At 36.1% G+C, this 19,196-nt stretch overlaps 1 protein-coding gene across 1 annotated transcript in view; it reads right to left on the bottom strand.

Annotated features, from left to right (window-relative positions):
• Window positions 1-19,196, bottom strand: part of TAFA5 (TAFA chemokine like family member 5) — a 424,756-nt gene that overhangs the window by 334,618 nt on the left and 70,942 nt on the right. The window lies entirely within an intron of this gene.

Genomic DNA, 19,196 nt, shown 5'->3' with positions numbered 1-19,196 from the left:
TAAGCATAACTTTGGAATTCATTGACACACACACACACACACACACACAAAAAAAAAAAAAAAAAAAAAAAAAAAAAAAAGAGAGAGACAAGGCAAGCAGCATCTGTTAAACTTCGCTCCTGCAGTTCCAACAATAGCACATTTTTTCAGTTTGTGGCTTCATGTCTTAAGAAAGATGTAGATAAATTAGATCTGGTTTTAATTAGAGCTACCAACATAGCAGAGGGGATTTACATCAGATGCTAATTGAAAACAGTCTAGCTATCGGGACAGTTAAATGATGGCGCAGATTATCACTGACAGAGAAGCCACATCTTAATGTGATTTTTTTTCAGTTAAATAAATATCCATTAGGGGTAATCCTCATTCTCGTAAGAGTATAGACTACACTGTGTCTCGAGATTCATCCCAATATTTTATATATATATTACTGCATATATGTATATATATATATACATACATATATACATACATATCATTGCAGTACAAATACTAGAAACAGCCATTCAGATCACCTGTTCTCAATGAACCCCAGTTTGGAATCTATTATTCTTTCCTTCTTCTCCTTCATTCTCTCACTGAGATGTCTTATTGGTGTTTACTTTCCCAATAGATCAAAACATCATAGTCTGGCCACAATGAACTTTATCAGACAGTGCTGAATTCATTTAAATATCAAGTTGAGAACAGTGCTCCCCTTTGGCAGCAGTAGTCCAGTGCTGCCCCCAAAAAACGGGGTTGTAGTTGGGTTTCTAGGCTCTCCTCTGCTTTAGTACACAGCTGCTAATCTTGAGAACAGAAAGCAGGTACCATACCTTTACTTCAGAATTTCAGAGAAAATCACAACAACTAGGTAACTGGCTAAAGTTAATTGTCATTAAACAATAGAAAAAAAAATATGTAGGTGAACTATGCATGGGTAAAATAATTAGGTTAGAAAAAGAGACTCTTGTTATTAAAGAGCTTAGGTGCCCAGTTAGGTTGCATGAGTAGCTTTTAATTTTCTCTCATTCTTCCAATACTACAGTGAAGTTGGTTGCCTGCTCCTGTAAGCTACCTGCTTTTGTTTGCACCTGTAAAAAACATAGTCTAATTCAGTATATAGGTGGTGGCTCTGTTTCATAAAAGCAAAAAAAAAAGGAAAGATGATAGACAACAAAATGACTACCTGTATGACCATTTCTTTATTTCCTTTCATATCTTTTCACATTGTTGAAACAGAGGTTAGTTAGAGTTAGCTGGAAAATGCATCCAACTAAAGGAGTAATAGTACCAAGTAGTTCCTAGATGCAGGTGGGAAGTGGTCTTTAAGCAGTGAAACAAGACTTGAGGAAATGTTTTTAAGGACAAAACCAAAACTTCAAGCCTGTAACACCCTCTTTGTGATATGAGTTCAGGCCATGTAATCTGGTTGGAATAGGTTATTCCCCAGACTACTTCATCCCCAGAGATACACAACTGACTGGGAGAAAACATTCAGTCATCTGAAAGTAAACAAACACCAGTTCCTCACTGCTCTAGTCTGTTAGTGATTGCCAATAAATTATATTAATATCCCTATGTTGAGTCTGCCCATGACTGTAGTAGGTGAGTGATCTCCCTGTCCTTATACCAATCCCCACATCCTCCTCTTTCCTCATATGTTCTTCCCCTTTTCCTTTGTGGAGGGAGAGTGAGAGATCAATTATGGTAGAGTTTAACTGCCACCAGAGTACAGCCACCACAGTACATGTTCTCACTCAAAGAGAAAATATACCTTTGTCTATTACATGGAGGAGCCTGCTGGATACTTTAAAGGGAGGAGGGAGTGGAAAAAACAAAAAAAAAAAAAACAAAAAACAAAACAAAACAAAACAAAAAAACTGGCAAGAAAGAGCAATAAATCTAAAGCAAGTTAACAGCAAACCTTCTTATATGTTAATAAGAGATCTGGAGTGCTTGGTCAAACGCTAATGAAAATGCCACAGAATTCCCATACTGGTAACTGGAAGTTAAGCAGTTAAGATATGAGGGAAACACAGGGAGCTAAACTGTCTGCAGGAGTTTCGGGTAGTTGTGATGGTATAGACAACAGCCTTTGCTGTTTCTCATAGGAAGATCATATAGAGGAAAGGAGAGCATCAGTTTAAGCATCAGTTAAAATAGATGGCACCACTTAAAATGGAAAACCACTATCCGCATAACCAGCAAAGTGAATGATGAAGACTCAGTAAACAAAAATGTCATAAAATGTTACTTGACATTTGCTCATGAGCTGCACTGTGCTCATTTTACCAGGAGCTAACAGATTGCCACCCTAGAGGTAACATCTCAGAGAATGGCACAAGCAAAGCAAATTCATTCTCTTGCAAAGGTCTCATTTTCATTGTCTGTATTAATAATCTCCAGTTAGAGGATTTCTAAAACACAGTCTTTTAGATGTGAGGTAGTTTGGGGTTTTTTTGAGTAGTCATGTTATTGACTATGGACAAGTACATAGTCTTTTTCACTTTGACCCATTAAATAATAAAAATCTGTGAAATTACTGGTAGTTATCCCATAAAAATTCAGACTGAAAACATAGTTCCCCCAATTAGGTTCCTTTCACCCAGAAACATAGAAAATATTCTCCAGTTTCACAGAATTATGGGGTTACAGAATAGTTGAATGTAGAAGGAATCTCTGGAGATCATCTTACGCAGATGATCAAACTGTTCAAACTCCCTGGTCAGAGCAAACTAACTTTCTGGTTGCTCAGAACTGTTTCAATGTCAGGACATGGATCTCCACAACTTCTCTGAACAAGATCTTCTGGTGTTCAATCACTCTTACGCAGAAAATAATAATAATAAAAACTTAGGTTTAAATGGTATTTTTTTCTGCATTTGTGGAAATACATATAATGACATAGTTCTGTCTGTAAAATGAAATACAGTAACAAAATAACATGATAACTCCAGAAAAAAAAGGTCTATCCAGCTATCTCCACGAAGACTGTGCAATGTTACATTTCTTCTAACTGGATGCTCATTTTATTTTGTTTAAGATGATTTCTTAGATCTCTCTCTGCTCTAAATTTGCTCTTAAATGGGTAGAGGTTAGATAAAATATAATTCTATGAAATCTAATATAGAACTTAGAGTTCTGAAACTAGGCCCTATCACGAAGATTTCTTAAACACACAGCTGTGTGTTGCATAAATGATTAGCTCTACAATCTGAGTTAATTTTTGTGTTTGCCTAATTTTTAACATATGAGAATTGTCTGGGTCTGAATTTAATTAGTTTGATTATTAATATATTACTTTACAAAAATGTTAGGAATTAGAGCATTATTTGAAATTTGAAAAGAGCATTATTTCATTTGGAAGGTAATAATCATGGTACATGGATAACAACATACTATTACAAATTATTTCAATAATTAATCCTTAATAAGCAGAAGTATCAACAGAACAGCAGTGATCATTATAAAGTTTGAAATATACAAGGCCAAATTTTGTTCTCAAATTTGTTGCTGTACTAGCTCCTGTTGAAGCTTAAGTGTCAGTAGACCTGTCTATGAAGTAGAGGGCCAAGTCACTAAAGGTATGACATTCTTTAAATATTTTCAGGAGAATTTGAGCACGCTCTAAGACATTTAAGTCAACAGAGAGAACAAATAGGAAAGTTACACCAGAAATCTTTCTGACCCTACAAAGGAAGACATCATTCCTGGTTATTAATGAGATCATTTCCTATAATAATGAAAAGCACATTCTAGTAGTTATGCGTTTGAAACTCCTGAATTTAGTGTTTATTCTCAAGAGTTCTTGTGTTTACCTTCAGAGCAAAGGTGTTTTTTATTGTTGTTCATTATTTTGCTTTGTTTTCTGTTTGTCTTCTAAAATGATGAATAGCATGAAAATTTAAAAGATCAATAGAACTTTCAAAGTTTGCTTAATATATCAGAGATGAAATTACTAATGACTGAATAACTGGGTTAAAGAAAATTAGAGCACAGCGCTAATTGCTTCATTATAATTCTGCTGGTTTGGTTTTGTTCAATTAAAGCTTAATAGTTTGAACTTTTCATTACTATTGAGTAACATAACAGATTAAAATCATATTGCATGATATCCCAAAGCAAGGGATTTGCAGATAAGGTGAGGGAGAACTAACACACCATATCATAAACTAATGAAAAAAAAAGAAAAGGGGGGGAGTGGAGAGGAAAGGACTGGAAGAAAAAAAAAAAAAAAAAAAAAGAACACAAATACCAATATTTTACTTTTCTTGTTCTTCTAAGCATTAAAGCACGATCATTTAAAGGAAGGGTCCTCATAAAGTACAAGACTGTAAGACCTCAGACATTGTAGTGTATCCCATAAGAGGAACAAATTATTTTCTATAAACAGCCATATTTACTTGAAATGTAATTTTTAAAAGCCTCACATACTGTAACCATTTCTATACGGCTGCCCATACTGCACCACTGAGGCAAAGCTCAGCTCTGCCATGAGCTGTCCGTTCAGCACCACACGCGCCAAAGCACCACCAGCTGTCATGCTACAGCTTCAGCAATTAACTCCAGCAATTGCCTTATAAAACGGTAGAAGTTCTGCATGCATTTTCAGACTGTAAAGCCTACATAATTAAAAGAAACAAGTTAAAAAATCAAACAAAGATCTGTAATATGTGTTTATGAAAATATTATTTTACAGTGGAATAGAAACACTGATGTTACAAAACTATATTTATTGTACAGATCAGAACAAACGAAAAGTCCTTTAAACTCACTTAGTTGTTCAACCTCCATCAGTATTTTAAAATCTTATCATAGTTACAAAGCAATTAATCATGTAAACTGAAGCATCAACCGAAACTAAAAAGTGTTCTTACAATTTGCATTTCACAAGACATTCATTAAACAGTAAACTAATTATTCTAAATCCCACATACTATAAGCAATCATTATTTATATATGTGGTAAGTGTAGATGCTGCTTTCATTTTCAAAAGTTCAAGTGTAAATGTAGCAGAAAGTTCCTTCCTTGTAATCAGTAACAAGATCATCTTTGCAACATCTTTGATATGCTGCAGGTTCATAGTGAATACATACAGGAATGGGAAAAGATGAAGAAAAGATTCTTAGACAATAAAGTTATATGAGAATCTACTAGTTTTTTTTTTCTTTCTTTTCCTGCTTCCTTTCACTATGAACATATCTGACTAGAAGAGATAAAAAGCACAGATTTAAAACTATCAGTAACAATGCATTAAGGTTCTATCTTAGCCATGTAAATAGTTTCAAAGTTGTTACCTTCTTCCTGGAGAATATATCCTTTCAGATATAAGGGAAGTATAATAGAAATAAATGATGTTTACTCCTTGTTGATACAGTGAAATGATTGTTCATGATGGAAAGTTCAGAACTCCATCTTGTGGCGATAATTTTAACTATACACCAAAAACAATTTGGGAGAAGTAAGCTTCTTATGCTCCACTGCTGATGTGCCTTTGTAGAAAACATGAACTGAATTATCTCAGCTGTTCAAAACAAACACAAAAATACTACAAACTTGTCTACTAACACTGTGGTTAGTTCTGTTCTTGAAGAATAGGCCACTCTTTGAACCTCTTCAATCTTAGATAGAGGTAAAAACAATGAATCTAGCCTACCAGGGGTACTAAGCTTCCTGTGTAAGTAGCACAACTCCATTTATGGTCAGACATGCCTTAATTACTGAAAGCACTAGTGTGTTGCAAAAGATATTAATAGCTCTACATCTAACCACGTACAAACTTAAGGAAGAGACATCATGAATTGTTCCCTTGTATGCATTTCAGAGCCTTTATACACCAACAGCAGCCTCCTGCAGAAGGAGGATATAGATAGGAAAATAAAGACACTGCTAATCTTAAAGAAGACATTTCAAATAGAGTCTTTAAAAAAGTATGCCTACCTTTACTACATATATATATATATATTCATGTTCCCTAACAGCTCACACTAAAAATGATGTCTGAAAGCAAGTGCTGTTTAGCCCTGAGTAGCTGGAATTTCAGAAGAGGTGAAAGATTTCAGAAGATGGTGTAAAGATTAAAAACCAAGGGCTTACCCTCTTCTACAAATCAATTAGTTCACACTTGTCTCTGAAATATATCATTATGAATCACCGTGTGAACAGACTCATTAAAATGAACCCATTAGTATAAATAAAGGTAAATAAAACAAACACACAACCTACATATACACTGGAATATAGCTATCATGTCATGAAGCTAGTAGCAAAAGCAATATACAGTTTTAAATGTTGCTTATAATTCAATATAATATAAACATTCAGGTCATGACAGAAAAGATATCAACAAAGAGTGCTGAGTCTACAGGGTGGTTACATAGAATGATAACTTTTTATTAGTTTTTAGCATGGCTGCCTCTTAATGAAGCATTGCTACCGTTATTCTGTGCTGCACAGACAAAGCAACTGGAGGATATCCTGTCAAATGAATGCATGCAATCACAGAACTCTGCAAGACAATAAAGGTTTTACTGGAATGAATTAAATGCTTATCTTGATTCCCATAATGATAAATACATCAGCAGCTCATTTAAAAATCAGCTCAGTCTATAAACTACTATAAACTACTGAAACATGATAAACATTAGTCAAAACAGGCAGACATAAAATCACGTCATGTCAATGCTTCTCCAAATCCACACATGTAAACTTGCACATCAGTTACCAGGTCATCTATAAGTTTCCTAGATTCTCTCGCCTCTCAGTCTTAGCTTCTTAGCTAGAAGCCTGCCCATCTCTTGTACCCTCAGATCCCTACTTCTAATCTTGTCCATTACTTTCCTTTAACAGCAAAGCAGGCAAAATTTCATTTTGGGATATCCACATTTCTATATCTTATTTTCTGAATTTCCAAGCATAAAATTTTAAAAACAAAACAAAACAAAACAAAACATATTCATCTATGTTTTCCCCATTTTATGAAGCATTCTCTCTGGTGGTAGAGAATAGTGAGTAGAGCCCTAAACTCGCTTATTACCTTCCTGGCTGTAATGGCTTTGCATAGCTTGTAAATGTATTATTTTTGTTTCAGTATTTCAAATGCACACTCTTAAGGATGGTTTATGTATGCACTGTGTCTGTGACAGTATTTACCGTTATTGCATTTTTTACGATACAGTGAGTTCCAGAGGGAGAATCTACTGGCAATAATTTAGGAACAATTTTTAAGTGAGAAATTCTTTTCTCAAGGAACTTAGCCACATGCCTTTATTACTGCCAAATTCCTACACAATATGATAATCATGGTTCATGTAAGTGGTTGCTTTTGTTGGTCTAATTGAGTATATACTGTAATTACAGATTTTCTTCAATCCAGGAAGAATTTTTTTAGTTTCTCAGAGATTCCACTTAACATTGTGCTGTACTGACCTCAGGTATTGCACCTGCACTGAAACTGTCACTTGCTGAGCATGAGTTGCTAACTTTTCTCACTCTCTTTCTGTGGTGCTGCCATTTACGCTGCACACAGCACCATTATAGCCAATATTATTGGCATTTTTCTCTGCATTAGGAAAAAAAATATGAAAGCAATTAAAGAAAACATACTTTTCAGTATAAATTCTACTGAAAGCCGAAAATAAAATCCTTTAAAATAAAACAAACAAACAAAAAAATCCTGTTTGCATATTGTTTCTTGAACAATATAACAAAGAAATTCTGAAAAGCAGATATATAAGGACAAGATTTTAATAAAGTTTGTGTAGTAAGTTCCAGTCATTGCTCCTAGTAAAAGACATACTTTCATAGTTTACTGAAATGCTATTGCTTCCTCAATGATCTTAGGTTGTACTATCCACTACATACTTCAATAGTTTCCTCGCTAACATTTATATATTCTGTTGTAAACTGCAGCAAGCCACAAAGAAGCCCACAGCTTAGGACAACTATCTGAATGAACACACAAAGGATTTTTTAAGTGACTATTCACTATCCTGAGGAAGTCAGGATAACTGGTGACACTGGTTAGATTCTAAGTAAGTTCAACACCTTCAGTTTAGTATTTGTAAGAATAAACATTCATTATTTTTCAGAGTGTATGTGGTATTTAATTTTCTTTTTTCCAAAGAGTGTATCGTAGCAATCAAAAATTTCTGACATATATCATCCCAGGGTTCTGAAGGAGCTGGCTGAGGTGGTTGTCGAGCCACTCTCCATCATTTTTGAACAGTCGTGGCTGTCAGGTGAGGTCCCGGATGACTGGAGGAAGGGTCACATCACTCCCATTTGCAAGAAAGGGAGCAAGGAGGACCCTGGGAACTACAGGCCGGTGAGTCTCACCTCTGTGCCTGGGAAGATCATGGAACAGATCATCCTGGATGACATGCTTGACCACATGAGGGATGGGCATGTCATCCGTGACAGTCAGCACGGCTTCATCAGAGGAAGGTCATGCTTAACCAATCTGGTGGCCTTCTATGATGGAGTGACGGCATCGGTGGATAAGGGAAAGGCGACCAATGTCATTTACCTGGACTTGAGCAAGGCCTTTGACACGGTCCCCCACCACATCCTTATCTCCAAATTGGAGGGATGTGGATTTGATGGGTGGACGACCCGATGGATAAGAAACTGGTTGAAAGGCCGCAGACAGAGAGGGTAGTCATCAATGGCTCTATGTCCAAATGGAGGCTGGTAACGAGCAGCCCATGGGTCTGTCTTGGGACCAGTGCTCTTCAACATCTTTATCAATGACATCGATGTAGGAATGGAGTGCACCCTCAGCAAGTTTGCTGATGACACCAAGCTCAGTGGTGCGGTCGACACGGTTGAAGGAATGGATGCCATTCAGAGGGAACTCGACAGACTAGAAAGGTGGGCCCGGGTGAACCTGATGAGGTTCAACACGGCAAAGTGCAAAGTTTTGCACTTGGGACGGAGGAATCCCAGGCATCCATACAGACTGGAAGGAGCGGTCCTTGAAAGCAGCCCTGTGGAGAAGGACCTGGGGATCGTGATAGATGAAAAACTTAATATGAGCCAACAGTGTGCTCTTGCGGCTAGGAGGGCAAATGGTATCCTGGGGTCCATCAAAAGAGGGGTGGCAGGGACAGATTGTCCCCCTCTACTCTGCTCTTGTGAGGCCCCATCTGGAATACTGTGTCCAAGTGTGGAGCCCGCAGTACAGAAAAGACAGGGAGCTGTTGGAGAGGGTCCAGAGGAGGGCCACTAGGATGATTAGGGGACTGGAGCACCTCCCCTATGAGGACAGGCTGAGGGAGCAGGGCTTGTTCAGCCTGGAGAAAAGAAGGCTGCGGGGTGACCTCATTGCAGCCTTTCAATACCTAAAGGGAGCCTACAGAGGAGAGGGGAATCAACTCTTTGAAAGGGTTGATATGTGTAGGACGAGGGGAAATGGTTGTAAGTTGAGGGAGGGGAGATTTAGGTCAGACTAAATCAGAGGGAAATTCTTCACCCAGAGAGTGGTGAGGTACTGGAACAGGCTGCCCAGAGAGGTTGTGGATGCCCCGTCCTTGGAGGTGTTCAAGGCCAGGTTGGATGGGGCCCTGGGCAGCCTAGTTTAGCATTAAATGTGGAGGTTGGTGGCCCTGCATGTGGTAGGGCAGTTGGAGAGTCATGATCCTTGAGGTCCCTTGCAACCCTGGCCATTCTGTGATTCTGTGATATGACTACAGACACAGCTTTCCGTTCTATGACAAAAGACAGGTAAAGCATAGCAGTACATTATACTACCAAACCCAAAGTTGCTTTGTTCAAAACATGGATACTTAAATGCTTATCCCTTTGAAAGATCGAGTGTCATCATACTAACTTCTCACTTGGATAAGATCTCATTTCTCTAATGAGCAAATATTTCTGTGTATGGATGGCATCTTTGAAATGACTGATACCGTAATATAGTTTTATCTAGATTTAAGAAGAGGAATCACAGACATCAACACACAGTTAACTATGATTGAATTCTTTGAAGTACTTTGGAGCTGTTGATATGGGTCCAGAGGAGGATCCAAGGATTATCAGAAGGCTGGAGCACCATTCTTATGAAGAAAAGTTGAGTCGTTCAGGTTGGAGTAGGTCTTGGGGAGACTTCACTGACCTCGCATACTTGAAGGGATACCGATATTTTACGTGGAAAGATAGTTGTAGGATAAGAGAGGAATGGTATTAAACTAGGAGATCTACATTAGCTGTTTGGAGGAAATTCTTTATTCAGAGGGTAATAAGGCACTGGCACAGGCTGCCCAAAGAAGCTGTGGATGTACCATCACTGAAGGCATTAAAGGCCAGTTTGGGCACACAGATCTGGTGGGTGGCAGCCTTCCTGTGGCAGGTGGAGTTGGAACTAGATGATATTTAAAGCCCCTTCCAACCTAAGCCATTCTGTGATTCTATGAGTTAAATACTTGCTATGTATAAAAATATAAACAAAAGTTTTCTTCATGGAAATTTAATGTTTAAAATCAAATCAAATACCAACTGAATTCCAATATGAGAATCAGATAGCTTACCTGTTAACTCATTATAAAATAAATTAAGAAAATATTCATTTGTTTTAAAAATAATACTCTGATTGCAAATAATATTATTTATGACCAAACCATTACCATTCACTTCACTAAAAATCTTATTATCTCCAGTGTAAAATATATGTTCATATAAACAGTAATAGTTTTTTAAAAGAAATGTAAATATGTTCCAACTGAGTTTCAGTTTCCAAGATGAATTAATTGCTCATTTTCTAATTAGTTTGGCTAAACTAACAGATTTTATGTTACAAAAATATGCCAGTACTTAGAAATTTTTTTTGTCAGATAATTACAGAACTACTCTTCAAAGCTACATTCAATGCATAGAAAAACATATTACTTCCAGGAAAGGGGGAAGGACCAGAAAAGCATTTGAAAATGTCATGGGGAAAATGTATTACTGATTGCTGTATTTATAGCAATTACTAAGGAAAAGAAAATAAAAATCAGAAATATTTAAAATATCCAATGTGAAAGGATAAATGTACTGGAAAGCTATTTTCTGGCTTCAAACACATTTTTATCATCTTTTCAATTCTCATTATCCCATTATTCTTAAGTCCAAGTTACCTGAGATTTGTTCACAATATTTCCTTAAGTTCCCAACTCTGCAGTAAAAATAATTAGGCATAAAACACCCATATACACTGAAGGGCAGTTGTTGTCAGTCAGTTGTGCAGGCACAATACAAGCACAGCAGTTTCCTGTTTGGTGCACAGCTCAAAGCAGATGCAAACATTTTCTCTATGGTTGTTGGCAGGGGAAGGGTAATAGACAGTATCTAACATCTACTGCTGTTAACAGTGTGCCAAAACAGAGTACAAGAAAATACTACAATTACCTCAGAAGACAAAAAACAAAACCAAACAAAAAAAACGGAATCCAAGTGAAATGACGGTAGCAGAAAATATCAGTCATAAAATATATGTATCATAAAAAATCTTCTGATTGTTGCTCTCATTTATAAAAGGATCACAAGCAATGTTTTATTCACATTTCAATTCTAAACAAATAAAACAAATTCAATTTTCCACACTGCTTTAATAGCAGTGATAGTGTATTGATGTCCAACAGCCACTATCTAAAACACTACAATTTCTAATACAGCATTAAAATTCAACAGGGAAATGTAGAATTTTGTACATCAGTGAACTGACTAACTACAGAAGACATCTTGGGAAGTAATAGAACATAACTTCCCTGTCTTCATATACCTTTCCCATATTACTGTTATTTAGAAGAGTACTTTAAAATAAAAGCAAAACAAAACCCACAAACTTTAAAAATACTTTTTTTTTTTTTTTTTTTTTTTTTTTCCAGGTAAGAAACCACATGGATCTCTAATTCCTTCCAATATGATACACAGCTCTTAATCATTCAGCTAAGTTACAGGAAGACAACTGAGGTTTCTTATCTTAAAATGGAAAGTGGCAAGCTATCTGAAACGCTACTAAAGACAGAAGTTTACTGATCCTTGAACTATAGAGTTCAGCATATAAAGTCTTCTCAAGACAGCTTTACAAATAGGGTGACTCGAGAACAGAAGCATACCCAGCTCTTAGGTCAGCACCAGAATATCTCTAGTATAGGTTATAACACTGCAAATATAGTTCTCTATTAATTGAGACCTTGCTGATATGAATTTCTTGCCATTAGCTTGCTGCTGGTTTATTTGCAGGGCAGAGTAGTCAGTAGTAATGAGGCATACAGTACCATTTATCATGCAACTGGGAAAATGACAGTAGTTTGTAAAACCAGTTTCTGCTTTCATCATCAATTCTCCTACACCTATATGTAACCTGGAAAGAGGAAAAAAAATAAAAGAAAATACCATGCTAAATTACCTGGAGGGATTCTAAAAAACAATGTCTACTTATTTTGTGGTTGTTAGCCTGAAAACCTTTGCCTAATATTTTGAGGAGTGGATGTTTTAACTTGTAGAAATTAACAAACATATTCACATAACCAGCAATACAGTGATAACTTCTGTATCATACAAGTTAACACTTTTGAATCCTAAGAATTTTTAGCCCTGAAAAGGGAAAAAATGGAGGCACAACAGAGGTTGACAAAATCATGATGACACAGGGAAGGTAGACAGGGTGTAGCTAGTTTTTGTCTCCTCTGGTATAAAAGCTTGAAGCTGTCAGATGACACTAGCAATAACTGTGTGCTAGGGAAACAAAAATGAATACTTCTTAGCAGAAAGAGTTCTGTGGAACATCTTGTAATATCATGGATTAATTCAAGAGGAAACAGAGCAGTTAGCACAGGTGAAAATTTAACTGAGAGCTGTTAATATGAACAATCACGTTAAGCTCAGGAAAACTTCTAATCTAGGAAAAGGGGGAAGGGCATTTTATTGGCATTAAAAACTCAAGGCAATTTTTTACTGCCACTTTCACTCTTCTTTGACAAAATGAAGAAAACAGAAACCTTACACCACTCCAACATTAGATGCTGACTTAAAATATACATCATAAATTATTTTCATCTGATTTTTTTATCATTATGAATGCAATGAAAGCTCCAGGAGTGCGCAAAGGGTTTACATCAGTTATCCAGTGCACAGATAAATAGTTTTCTATAATTTGAGGTATACAATTTTGAATTATTGGAAATAGCTAACTTAGCTGGTATCTAGTCTTACAGGTTTTGATCTGTATGCAGAACTCTCTTTCTATGGAATACAGCTTCTACAGCACACAATTTTTGCATCTGGGCTGTCATATTACCTGCTTTCCAAGTTTTTAGCTACAGGTTTATTTACGTTGTAATGTTACAAAGCAAGGCATTTATATTTTCACCAGTGTGTAAAATGCAGCTATTATATATACATACTAAATTCCAAGGAATTTTACTGCTAAATAATCCTGAGGAAAAAAACAGAACGGATTTATGATTAGTCAAAGGTCTGTTAAGCAGATTTAGATTATAGCTGTGTCCTCAAATTCAACAGATCGTTTCCTTGACTGAGTTGTTTACAGTCCTTCAAAAAGGATTTATGAAATGTAAACTTCACCTTCAAAGCATAAACCCCACCTGTAGAGATTTCTTAAAGACAGAATACTTCTCTGATTTCAACGGAAGTGATAATTTAACACAATAGATTCAGCATTCAATACATTCTGACATTAATATTCTTTTTTGACATAATGTAAATACTTCAGAAAATGCTGTAAAATAATATAAAAGCATTCATGGAAATTAGAAGGAATGTATGTTTTCTGTCACATACTTACAGTGAACATGCACTGTAAAGATAAATGCAGAAAGAATTTTCTTTCATAGAAAAATAGGCTTTAGTTATTAAAAACAGAACGTCAATTTGTTATTTAAAATGTTTCTGTGGATGTGTCCTATACTTTGGATGGATTGTACACACTTAAATTGATGTTTTCTAAAAGTTAACTATAATGTAAAAAGTAAATAAATAAACAAACTGCTCCATATGTTCCATATTTTCCCAAGAGGTACAGCTTCAGAGGTAGCAGAGGCAAATCTGAAAATACATTGTCACACATTGTACCAGTGCTAATCATAAATGTTAAGTGCTTCAAAATTTGCTGTGATTTTACTTTTGATGAAGACATTTAGGAATCCTTCTTTGTTGGTAAAGTAATTAAATTAGTAATATTAAAATTTCATGATACAATAGAGGGAAATTTTATTCTAAGGAAGCTCTCTGCAATGACTTTATTTAGGAGTAGCATGTGCCAATCATTTTTTTCTTTAAACTGATTGTATATATTCTTTCTCTATACATCATAATGAATAAGTAATAAACCGTTTCAATGCATTTTATTTTTTTTTATGTTTTATTTATTTCATTTTAAAAGAGCAACTCAGAAAAAGAATCCAGTCCATCTAAATTCTTCATAGAATAAGACTTAAATATCTAAAACTATTAAAGCTATTTGTTTTTCAATAAGGTCTCCTGTAATCTTAATCCTTACGAACTAAATTAGAAGTTAATGAGATCTAACATTTATTTGCTCATACCCCTATTCCTGTGCACCTCTGCAGATGATGAAAAACTTAGAAATTGTCATGTAACTCATATTAGCAATTATAGCACTCCTATTGGAATTGTGAGATGGGCTTCCATCTGTACTCAACTGAGAAATAGTGAATTCATGTCTCAGAAGAGCTCTGCAGTAATCACCTTGTGTAAAACTCTTCTACATCTTTTCCTGAAACTAGGCTATCATGAAAGTAGAACAGGCAATGCTGACTGCATAACAGTAGAAGCTGTGGGCAGAAACAGTTTAATTTGTTTAAATAATGCCTATGTTAAACGATTACGCAGTCAAGGAGCCGTATCTGGGACAAAATCCATACCTCTTGCCCATTCAATGTTTGATTAACAAGTTCCTCATCAGACTAAAATCAGATCTTTCCCACTTTCTTGGTACTCTGACTCGCATTTTTTGTTGACATAGCAGTTTAACTTCAAGAAGAAGCAGCGTAAGTACTCTTATCCGTGAGACCTGCAGCCTGGATATTAGATCAGAAATATAGAAGACAGATGTTCAATCTCCTTTCACTTGCAAGAGTATTTTATTTATTAGCTATTACGTAGAAGACGTATAGTACAAACCATCACTCCCAAAGAAAAGTGGGCAGATAGGATCCTGAATGTACACGAAGACATTTCTGATGTTTTCCTATGGACTTGATGATGAATGAACTAACTTGCCTTCTGGATACACTTTCATACACTACGCCATCAAAAAGGAACTGTTTAATTGGTAAACAGTTAAGATAAGATCAAGTTCTACCAAAAAATCTTGAAAATGTAATGTATGGGTTTTAATATTTTGCATAATTTTATACTGCATAACTATTGATTTCAATGGATTCAGGTTGTTCAATGAAGTCAATTTTAAGTACATACTTGGAAAGTGGAAAGGGATTTTTTAAGTTCAATTGCATTTATTTAAAGAAGGAAAACACCGTCAAAGAAAAGAATAAATAAAGTCACAGTTGATTTTAAATATAACCCACAAGTCAAGATTTAAAAATACCGTGGTGTTATGTTAGGATAATAGGCTGTCTTTCTAAGTGCAAGGTTTTAAACACTTAGCAAGTTAAAAGCACCAAAGAAAAGAAATTAAATTGTCAAAATAAATTACTTCTCCCAGATACCCATTAGGTAAAATCAATAACTATTTTCCATATGACCAGTTCAGAGAAAAATATATATATATCTGCAATTATCTATGAAATTGTTTGTCAGGATCCTTAGTGCACTCCTTCCTCTTGGGGTTCAACCCCCTGTGTGAGGGCGAGCGCTAATACAGCACAGCCATATAGCTGTGTTTCAGCCTGACAGGACAAAGAGCTACGGGAAGGAGTGGCCTCTCAACATCTTTCTGAAGAGCTGTATTTGAGCTCAGGCTCTCACCATTTGACCCTTTCTAAGTTACACTATAACTGTGTCCTGCCTGGCCATGTACTGTGCTTATCAGGACCAAAAACCCAATGTAAAGATGTGATTTCTTGTCTAGCCCTGGGACCTGACTTCTCACTGCATCTTTTCTGGTGATCCCTGTGCTGTGGTTGGTCCCAGTTGGTCCCACATTGACCTAAGATCTCTGTCATCACTTCAGTCTTGTCTGCTGCTCTGGACTGTCATCTTACTCTGGTTAATGCCATCAGACCTTCTCTGCTTCCTTTGTTTGTGCAAGCAGAGTGCACAAACAGTCTGGACTGGACCCTTTCTGGTGAGGTCACTGTCGTCTTCCTTGCTGTTAAACAGCTCCTTACTTGTTCCTCCTGGAGCTCTCCTTTCTTGCTACTCCTTCATATTATTGTTACCACCTTTTATGAAACTAAATCATGAAATTATCCTTTATTCAATCATTCCATCAATCTATTTTTCTACGTGAGAAGACACCATAAAAAACTAACACAATGATTTGACTTTCAAATAATGAAATAAATAGCAAGGTTATTAGAAACATTGAACAGATTAATAACTAAAAGAATAAGTAACTAAGTTACATTAAATTACATTCAAGTTTTTGGTTTTTTACTCTAGCTTTCAAGATTGAGGAAAAAAGTATAAAGAGTACTTCACTGAGCGCTTTCAACAGAAAATGTATCTTGATAAAAGTGGTATTAATTCAGTTACTAGTAACATTCTAAGTATATTCAGTTAAAGCAAACCAACTACCAACTGTCATCAAAATTAGTAGCCACATTTAACACAGCAAATAAAAAAAATCACTGAAAATAAAGCGAGGAATGCATCCTATGATGTAATCCAACAATAAATTTACTTAAAAGAAAATACATGAAAATGCTAACTCCTACAACAGGTAGGATAATATGATTAAAAACATTGTTACCACTGAAGATGTAACGCTCACAATCCATCTTAGCGCTGTCTTCAATGTGGTATTTTTCCCCTATTATTTCTAAAATAAGAACAGAATTCATATGAATGGTTATATAAAAAGTATTTTTTCTAAAAATTCCATCTTCTATTTATGCTTACTTATGCTTACTCAGGGCAGTGATTGTGCCCCTGTACTCAGCTCTGGTGAGGCCGCACCTCAAGTATAGTGTCCAGTTTTGGGCCCCTCACTGCAAGAAACACATTGAGGCCCTGGAGCGGGTTCAGAGAAGGGCAACAAAGCTGGTGAGGGGTCTGCAGCACAGGCCTTGTGAGGAACAGCTGAAGGAGCTGGGATTGTTCAGCCTGGAGAAAAGGAGGCTCAGGGGAAACCTTATTGCTCTCTATAACTACCTGAAGGGAGGTTGTATGAGCTGGGGGTCTGCCTCTTCTCTTGTGTAACTGGTGATAGAACTAAAGGGAATGGCTTCAAGCTGTGCCAGGGGAGATTTAAGTTAGATGTTCGGAAATACTGAAAGAGTGGTCAGGCACTAGAATGGGCTGCCCAGGAGACGATGGAGTCACTGACCCTCAGGAGGTGTTCAAGGAACGTGGATTTTGTGTTGAGAGAAGTGGTTTAGTGAGAACTGTAGGTGATGGGTGGATGGTTGGGCTGGATGATTTTGTAGGTCTTTTCCAACCTTGGTGTTTCTGTGATTCTGTGATTCTGTTACATATATAAGCCTGGTTAAAGCCTGGTTAAAATAAGGAAGCAACTAGTTTTACATGTACAGTAATATGGCTGCTAACAGCAATGCAGGGTGTTTCAGTTATTACTGAGCTGATGTGGAGTTATAACTGGGAATCAGATGGTGAAAGTAAATCATAACTCAGTTACATGTGAGGTAGAAGATGAAGTTACAAGACATAATGAATAAAAAAAATTAGAAATAGTATACGCAATTAAGTGTCACCAACATGAAATGCAACTACTGCACTGAGAGCATTTCCATACAAATAAAAAAAAAAAACAAACCAAGAACTAGTATATACATAAACTTAGGAGTATAAAAGAGATATAATGCAAAGCGTAATTTTATTACTATTCAGGGCATATGAAAGTAAACTAGCACAAACAGGATCCATCACCAAATATATAAAAGCTCAGAAGCCTAACATCAGCTGATCAACTAGACTCCATCTGTAATCCTAGAGGGAAGGCAGGCTTCCCAGATGGTACCATTCTATTTTTCTTTGACTCCTACATCAAGATACCTACCTCTCTCCTCCAAGTTTAAGTGTAGCCTACACGATTAGCTTTATTGCTGTACCTACAGTGGTCTAAGAACATAAATGAAACAAAGCTGGTAGGTATATAATTTCTTTATATAGGAGGACTATTATTCTTATGCGTTAGTCATTGAACTAGAGTTAGTATTACACAAAGTTGGTTGGTGTTACTGAGCTTCTGCATCATTTTAAACTAGGTATCTGTTGGAAGCAGATAAGGATCAGGTGAGTCACACAGTCAGCACACTAGTATGGAACTTCAAAGCATCAGTGCGCACCCCTGCTGGTGTTTAGGGTACACATAAATGAAGATTTAAGAAGCATGGGTTATAGTGCATGAAGAACAGAAAAGGACTTCATAGAAATAAATTCCCTACCCTCTTACAGAGAACACATGTCCATGTGGTAATAATAGGAAGGAGAAAGAATTGTCACCTACCCAAGCTACCAATCCAACCTTTATTGACTGCCAAAACAAGGTCATGTAGATATGTAATTTGTACAAGAGGACAAGAGCTCGATCTGCCTTCCATCTGCTCTGAAATGAGCAGACATGAAAATACAACTTGTCTGACAGACCACTCACTAATTTCTATCCATTAATTCAAGCTTTTGAGAAGTTCATCTTTTCATCTTTATTCATTTACTTATTTATTTAATTTAACATTGATTTAAAACGACTAATACTGATAAAATTAAGAAATCCTTAATTCAATTCTATTTGTAAATGCTTGACAGTAATTACCATTGCATATTTTCTTAAATTTTCATTAGTTTCATAGATTGATCATCCCTTTTTGCACACCTGTAGGAAGGTTTTGTGCATTACAAAGTTAATATTCTAACTTTAGATTCCATATCTTGATGTAAGAAATGAAAGTGCTTGCTGGACTTGAAGCTGATATGTGGTATTCATTTGATTTCACTTATTCTCTAGGATAGCAAGTGATAATCAAGAGTGATTGTCTGACGCTGGAAATTTTCTCAAGAAAAAACTGTTCTGCTAATTTGGTTGTTTGCACATGTTTTTGTGGGCTTGT

This window comes from Lagopus leucura, unplaced genomic scaffold (assembly GCF_019238085.1).
Source record: "Lagopus leucura isolate 7727_CA_CO unplaced genomic scaffold, USGS_WTPT01 Super-Scaffold_100008, whole genome shotgun sequence".
In the NCBI taxonomy this organism is placed as follows: Eukaryota; Metazoa; Chordata; class Aves; order Galliformes; family Phasianidae; genus Lagopus; species Lagopus leucura.
This window is presented reverse-complemented; position numbering and strand designations above follow the sequence as displayed.